The sequence below is a fragment of the Galeopterus variegatus genome, unplaced genomic scaffold (genome assembly GCF_000696425.1).
Source record: "Galeopterus variegatus unplaced genomic scaffold, G_variegatus-3.0.2 Scaffold390, whole genome shotgun sequence".
NCBI classification, from domain to species: domain Eukaryota; kingdom Metazoa; phylum Chordata; class Mammalia; order Dermoptera; family Cynocephalidae; genus Galeopterus; species Galeopterus variegatus.
Window position 1 is genome coordinate 452,041 of NW_007726501.1, and position 8,766 is coordinate 460,806.

The following is an 8,766-nucleotide window of genomic DNA, read 5'->3' on the forward strand; positions in this document are numbered from 1 at the left end:
CCACATACAGGGGGTTCTAACTCAAAATCAAATCTTGGCATATCTTCTACCTTTCCCTGTCTGGGGACATTTCCAATATCACTTAGTCAGTCATGCAAAGTACCTAAACTGTTCTACTACTGAGAGAGATATTTTAGGGTACAATTTAGATTATATGACCCCCTTAATTAACTCCTCTGAAAATGTTGTTCCTCTGCAACAAAGTCAACTTCTTTAAGTGCGCACATACAGAAACACCCTAGGTCATAACAAATCTTATGCAAGTGTTCCTATGCCATACAGTTCCCAGCAATGTTCTCACAAATGCACACACGAGCAGTTATGCCATTCTTCTTCCCTAAAATTGAGACATTGAGGAAATGCTAAATCAGTGCCCTCTAGGTTCCCTTTCTGTGCTCTGTTGCTACCTAGATGACCTTTTGACCCTTCCATCCCCTCCCACCCCCAATAAGACTCAAACACCAACTTCTCTCTGACCTCCACCCCCTGTCAAAACAGAAAAGACTCTAGTATCACCTATTTACACTTTTTGATTGACTGGTTACACTTTAGTTTCAAGAAGCTTTAGTCAGTATGTTAATTCAAGCAACATTTACATTTTAAGACATTTTACCCTTCATTGTATAATGAAAAGCCATTGATTCTCCACTAAAGAATTTTGAGCCTCAATTTAACTTCAGTAAGCAAGTGAGAAAATATTTTGGAAACAAGGAAGAACTTGAAATCACACTTTTGTGTTCCTTGCCTTGGGGAGTCATGAACCACATTAGAAATGCTGAGAAGCTACAGAAACAATCCAAAGAATCATTTGCTCATTTATACACTCATTCATGCATTCAGCAAACATTTACCAAGTGCCTACATGTGCCAGGTATTGTACGAGGCAGAGAGAATCAAAGATTAATAAGATATAGTTTCTATCCTGGAGCAGTTTACAAAGAGTCACAAACAGGTTAAAAATATCTGAAGTCCAAAAGTGAGAAGTGCTTTGATGAATAGAAAATGCTAAAGGAGGAGAGCAGAGCAGGGATTTACTCCTCCTGGGGAGAGTCAGAGCCAGTTTCATAAAGACATACCTGTGATCTCAGCTTCAAGGAATTTGACAGGTTGAAAGGCAAGGAAAGGGTCAAAGTGGTTCCCCAAACTTTCAGCCAAATATGAGGGGAGATGGGAGGAAAATGGATTCTTTCCTTTTTTGTTTAGAGGGAGTTTAAAGCAGAAGAGGCTAATTCCAAGCCCAGTGTCTCCTGTAGCCACAAAGAAAAAGGTCTGTGGGCAGCAGCTGGGCCTCTTTTTTTGGAGAGGCCAGTTGATGACAAGGCTTGCCAAGACGCCCTCACCCACTTACAGGGGAAGACAGGTGTGAGCATTTTCATGCAACTCTAAGCTCAGCCTACACTCCTCAAAAAGCTATTTTTGCATTAGAATATGTCAGTGGAACATAAATTTTATCCATATCCTATAAAAGATATCATTTGTTTTTGCTCTGTTTTTGGCCTGAGAGTTTCAAAGCCTTTGTTGGTGTGGAATTTAGGACAATAAAGATTTGTAACCAAATAATGTCCTTGCATCAAAATAGCTCCCTTCTATCCAGGGAAAAATTAGAAGGAGGTCTACCTAGCTGTACCAGTTAAAGGCTTATTTCTGGAAGCTTGCTGGATGCAGAGAAGCTCCCATTCTGTTGTCCCCAAATTCTAACAAAACCAGTGTGTCACCACAAGCCCCAGAACTGCCCTGAACCTATGTTTGGCACAATTTCTTAGCCTAAGCAATTCTCTTAGATCTTTAACCCTCCCTTGCCCCAAAATGTGCAGATGAATAGGTTACACTTGAAGCATATTTGGTATTTTTTTAGTCAGTGTCTAATATTTTTGTATCACACCCATGTTTCCTGGAGTTCTAAAACACAGTCCTCAAACCACTATCTTATTCCAAACTCTGAAAATGTAGTAATAAATATTCATTCTTTCAACAGCATTTATCCAACACTGAGGTGGAGGGTTAGTTATCCCCCAGTGCCCATTCTCTCCTTCCATTTTAGCTGGGCTTGTGGCCACCCACCCAGACTCGGTGTTTCTTAGTATCCTTCGCAGCTAGTTGTGGCCATGTGACTAAGCTAATCAGAACAGAATGTGAGTGGAAGTGATGTGTGCAGTTTACAAGTCACTAACTTTATAGGACATTGCTTGCCCTCCACTTTGCTCTATTCCTCCTCCTAAAATTGGAAGGGGAATGTGGAGGTGACATAGCTTCAACCATGCAGACAAGACCTAGGGAATGTCAGCACAATGGAAGAAACCCAGATTCCGAATAACCTCATGGTGCTAAGGCACCCCACTAGTCCGGGCTCTTCCATTCCTCTGAAATTTTAAGTTTTCATTCAACCTCAGCCATATTTAAGCCACTTTATATTTTCAGGTCTCTTTGTTACAGCAGCTTAGCTGAACCTTAGCTAACATAAACATTCAGTGTCTATCAAGCATTGGGGAAACACAAAGTGGTGAATAGATAGAAAGGCTCCCAGGATATAGGTTGCGTATAGTTAGGAGAGACTAACAAAAAATGTAAAAATAAATTTTCAGACTTTAGTAAGTATGTTAAAGAAACAAAGAGGGAGCTGAGGCAGAAAATAACAGAGAAGGATCCGTTTTGAGGAGGAGGAGACCACTCCAGGTTGCAAGGTCTGTGGGGCAAGAAATACCTGTGTTTCTTTGGACGAAACTCAAGAAAGCAGGTGAACAATGTGGCATCAAGAAGAAAGGCTTTCCTAAAGAGAGACATATATACATATAATTGCATAGACACATTCAACAACGCTATGGGTAAATTAGCTTTAGTTTTACAGTTGTTCCTGACTCTACTTTCTTTTTTAAACCAGCACTTCTTCTAGTCTCTCACATATCAAAGCATCAGATCTAAAAAACCAGATCTAAAAAAACCATAAGAACTCTGTCTGACTTGGTAGCATCCTTAGACTCCACCTACAGAGTTTTCCCAAAGGCAGATTCCCTTTTTCCTAAGCACACAGTGTCTCCCAGGGCCATTTCCAATGATCTCAGCCTCTCTTTTCAACCCTTCTGACTCACAAAAACTTGGAAAGACCCAACTTTATCTAATTTTTACCCTCTTCTCTTTCCATTCTCTTGACTTCCACAAACTGGGGTCATAACGTTTATGTTAACATTTCCCAGACCCCTTGCCTTGTCCTGTAAATGTCATCATAAAACCTTAGCAGTTGAACCAAATCACATGCTGATTACATGGACCCAACCAGAACTAAAGGCTTACTCTCAAGCTGCACATTTTGGGGAGAAATGAATGTTACCTTTAATTACTCTACAGGATTTTTTTTATAATAAAACCCTTAAAGTTTAAACATCTAACTAAATTCTACTAAAGATATTATTATGTAATACAACATAAATTAGGTAATAGGTTATTTGTTCTACAATGAATTGTAAACTCTTTGAAAGGGGATGGTATTTTCTATCCATAAAATTTTACATCATCCTTTAATGAGTGTTTTAATTAATGAAGCAGCAAAGTAATGAGACAGAATTCGAATATGAGGCAGCAAGATAGAAACCAGAATAAGGGGATGAGAGCAGAAATTCCAAGTGGGGGGAGGGATGGAGTTGGCGTGGGTCAGGAAGAGGTGAAGCCAGGAGAAATTCCCAGAGCCAGAAGAGCAAATCTACGGGCAAATCAAAGGCACCTGCTGCTGACAGGTACCAAACCACACACCTCACACAATTATAGATGCTCAATCAGGGACCCGATGGATGCTTTCATGTCATTCTCAAATAAGAATGAAAAAATTATATAGAGAGAGAAGATGAGAAAGAGGGAAGGTAAGCAAAAAAGGAAAAGAAAAATCTGGTCAGTTAAACCAGTTAGGGGAAAGACTACACAATGTTATTGAGTGCTCAAGAGCCAAACTGCTCAGTTTAAAGTGGGCTTTGACATTTTCTGGCTGGGCAACCTCCTACCCTTAGTTTTCTCTTCTGTAAAATGGGGATTATATTAGTAATTTAAATGAGTCAATCCATATAAAGTGCTTAGCACAGTGCCTAGCACAATATAAGTAACCAACCAGTGTCAGCTACTCTTGTACACATAGGCTCAACCCCAGAAGGATAAATACTCAAGGTGGTAAGATAGGAAGGTTATAAAATAAAATAGAGAGTAAATTCTGTTCTCCAACGCGATTAGACAAATTTGGGTTTTCTTGGTGGACAAAGAAAAGGGCCATCTTTGGTTCTTTTTATGTACTTGTGTAAGTTCAACAAGGCAAAGAGGATGTGCATTAAAACAGTCCAAAACTGGAGAAGGAAAGAAAATGGAATGTGAAGAAGCTGCCATCTGGCCCATCTTCTACAAATACTTTCTAAATCATACAGTCCAGCTCTCCTCCCACAATTCCAGGTCACAGCCACAGGCCCTAAAAAATTTCAAAGCACCATTATTTGATATATCATGCAGTACAAGTATGAGGATTCTTAGCTGCGTGAGACAGAAACTGACCATTGGTGTACTAATTGAAACAGAAACATATGGGTAGCTCAGAAAATTGCTGGAAAGACTAGAAATCAAGTTTGATAAGTGGAAAGCTTGCCAGCCAAAGCTAATTGTTGCCACAGAGCCATTCTGGTGAGGAGACAACTGCCCCTGCCCCAAGCCATCTCTAGCACCTTCACCTGGCTGTGCTGGAAATAGGTGAGGCTACCGAGATGGTCTTCTCAGATTCTGAATGAGAAATTCCCTAAACACAAAAGGTTCAGATGGTAGGCAATCGAGAGAGAGAGAGAGAAAGAGAGAGAGAGAGAAGAAAAGAAAAATATCTGGTTCAATAAGTAGTGGTATATCCAATGTTTTAACCAAGCATTAAATAAAATCATGCCACATAAACACACAAAAAATGTTTGATATACCATTAAGTGAAAAAAAAGTAGAATTCAAAATTGTGGGCACATAATAATTTCTGCTAAATAAAAGCACACACAGGGACAAAGACTGGACTGTAGAAAACAGCTATACTTGGGGGAATGTGATGGTAGCTGAATATATTTTCCTTATTGTCTATAGTAATTGTATATTTTTAATATTATAGAAACATGCTATTTCACCACTGGGTTGTCAGTATTGCAAGTAAGTCATTGTTATTCTGAGAGCTTCAATTCTGTCTCCCCCCTAGAAAATAAACTTTTTTCTATGCATGTATCTGGTTATATATTTTTATTTTACAAAACTAAGATCATTCATATTATATAGATAGATAGATTTACAACAACCTAACACCAGGCTTCTAAAATATAAACATATTTTAAATCTGTAATTAAATTAAGATTAGTCTTAATTACATCATTATCCTTGCATTCAAAGATATGAGACTTCAACATGTGATGACTAAATGCATAGCCTGCAAATTCCAACTTTGTTAATCACTCATTGTGTAATGGTGAGGAACTTACAGAACTTCCCTAAGCCTCAGTTTTTCCATCTATAAATGGGAATAAAAAAACTCATAAGGTTTGCTATGAGGGATAACTGAGATAATGCATATAAAACTCTTGGTATCTAGTACCAAGAAAGTATTCAATAAATGTTAACATAGAAAAATAAGTTGTTGGGGCTGGCCAGTTAGCTCAGTTGGTTAGAACATGGTGTTAGAACACCAAGGTCAAGGGTTTGGATCTCCTTTCCAGCCAAACACCAAAAAAAAAAAAAATTTTTTTTTTTTCCTTTGTGTCTTTTTTTTTCGTGACCGGCAACGGATCGCAACCCTCAGTGTCGCGCCTGTACTGGACCGGGACCGGCAACGGGATCGCAGCCCTCGGTGTTGCCGTCGCACCTCGCTCAGCCAGTGAGCGGCTGGTCTGTATGTGGGATCCGAACCCTCGGCGGGAGCGCCACCGCGCTTCCCAAGCGGCGCACTGTAGCAGTGCGCCACCGGGCCGGCCCCCCCCCAAATTTTTTTAACAACAACAATAATAATAATAAGTTGTTACAATTTGCTAAAGTCTGGATCAATCTCACAGAGGGAGCATTTTTTGCATAAGGTGATGAATTGCAAGTTAAGTACTTAATGTTCTATAGGGAATACATCAGTGAAGCCAGAATGTCCTCAACTTCTATGGTGCCTGAATCAAGCAGTGACCAGGGAGCTAACATGCCATCTGAGTGGCTTGGGCAGGGCAATTAAGAAGCATGGCTGTCTTGATTTTGTCTCTGCCTCTCTGGCAAACCATGTAATGAATTTCTGAAATGGAAGAGAGAAAATGAATCAGCAAGTTTTTTTTTTACCCATGGGGCAGGAGAGATCTGAGCTGCTACCCTTTCTGTAGGGTTCATGGAGGTGAGAAGGAAGGAAGAAACCCTTTGGCCAAATACCTAGTTATTCAAACCTCCTTATTCTTAAAAACTTTTAGATCTTCAGTATTCAATTATTACTGTAATTACTATTACTAATATTATTATTATATCTAGCATGGAATTAATTTTGCCTGTTATTATTAATATATACTTAAGTGTATATGAAAAACATAAGTAAATATTTTTTCTTGCCACTATTGCTGCTAACACCCTTCTGGCCTCAGTTTCTTCACCTGAAAGATGGAGAAACCAGATTAGATGACTTCTGTCTCTTCTTAGATTCTGTGATTCTATATATAACTAAGTAATGTCTGTAATTATGCTAAGTCCTTCATCATTTATGACAGTTCACTTAGGAAAGTTTGAAAAGTGGGAGGAAGCAGCAGCATGATCTTCTACACACAACTCAGTCTGACTTTGTGTCAAGTGAGTTCTGAGAATGACTGGCTTCTAAAGACTTGCTCTATTTAGGCCTCATAATATATTCCTTCAAATTCTTGTTGAACCTGGTTTTTCTGGTTATTGTTAGTCAAGAAGTGTTAAGTTGTAAACTATGAGGATTAACCCTTTGGGGTGAAGATAAATTATTCTTTTCTATTTTTCTTTAAATATAAATTGTGACTAGATCTGCAGAATGCAAAATATCCAAATGAAAACTGGGGAGTGGAAAATCATGGTTCCAACCATGTGGATGCCAGCTTTCATAGAGATGAAACATTTGTACTTTATATTGAATATTATGATTTTTGTCAACATTAAGCATGCCACAGACATCTGTGAATATAAAGAGTGTCTTTCTTCTCCCTTAAATAATTCCTGCAATTAGTGTCAGTTATAAGGGGAAAAGTCTTCTTTTGTTAAATTAGTTCTCTCTTTGACTTTATTTTTAAATTTGACCTCTCTCTTTAGGTTTGTTTTCGGTCAAGTATTTGTCATTTGTTTATTTCCCCAAGAATGTATAGCCACAGTTTGCATATGTGTCTGACGTTAAATAGTCAGTTTGTCCAGCTCTCTAATTTTTTACCAGTGAGCAACTACCCACTATAGTATGCCACCTGTATCAAAACATGACAGCCTGGTAACTCCTGTAAAGGACTTATGCCCAGTCCTGTAGTTGGCCCTGTGGAGAAACACTGCAATGAAGTGGATAGGAGTTTAGGCTGTGGATTCAGTGGATGAGTTACTTAACATCTTGGACTCCTCCTTTTCCTCATCTGTAAAATCAGAATAATAAAAATAACTCCTGCTTCTCCTGCTTGGGCTGTGTAAGGAATACTATGTAAAGTATTTGGCATAGGGCTTGGCTCAGATTAATCCTGAATCAAATTTTCACAATACTGAAAAACCACATAAATTTTAGAGAACAACTTAAAAGTCAACAAGAACAGTCACCTTATTTTATAATTTAAGAATCTGAAAGCATAGAACGCTTAAGTATCCCATCCAAGTTCAAACTGTGAATGAGGAAAGACTAAACACAGGTGTTCTGAATTCCAGTTCAGCGCTCTTTCCCCTATTGTTACTGTTCTCCGCCTTATTGGAAGTCAAGGTCCCTGCCCTCAAAAAGCTTGAGGTCCGTTTGAGGAGTCAAGTTTAACACATACAGATAGTGTAGTTCACACTCCCTGTTAGGTGTGTATATTGCAAAGCTTCCTGTGTGAAAGGTGGAGTTGTTAGAAAGGGCTCAGCAGAGAGAGTGGGAAGTAATACAGGAAACTTTCTAGAAAGAAGTGAGACTTGGGGCAAGGCTTTAAGGCAGAGTTGGACGCGCAAATGAATGAGAGGACGTTTGAGATGCAAGGCAAGTATGTTTCCCTGAACATCCACTGTCTGGAAACTTCCACCCATCACACCTGCAACCCCCACCCCACTATTTAAAACAACTGAGTTGAACTAGAAGGGGAATGACTTTGTTACTAAATTAAGTACATTCTGAAGATATCTGGGGAAGGAAGCAGGCAGGGAGTCAAATCTTCCTCCCCCTTAAAATTCTTAAAAGGATCGATGAGGGGGTCAGGCCTCTGATCTTAAAAATATGTCCTCAGGGGAAGACATGTGCAGCCTTCTTCACCCTGGGACGAAGTCCTGAGGCCATCTCCGGGAGGAGTCAGGGAGCAGCGCACGGCCGCTCCTCAGGAGCACCTGCAAGCAGGCTGTGCTGGCGGGAAAAGAATGAGGACACTCGAGGCCTTGAGGTCCCTTGAGACGCGCGGGGCTGTTTGCAGCCTCGGCGGGCGTGCCCCGACTCACTTTCCATTCACTGCAAGGTCCCCAAGGGTGCGGGCCCGTCAACGCGCGGGCTCAGGCCGGCCCCGACAGCGACGCGGGGACCGCGGCAAGGGCCCGGGTGCTGCCGCCTTAGTGCGTGGGGCCCCGGAGAGACGAGAGCGGGAG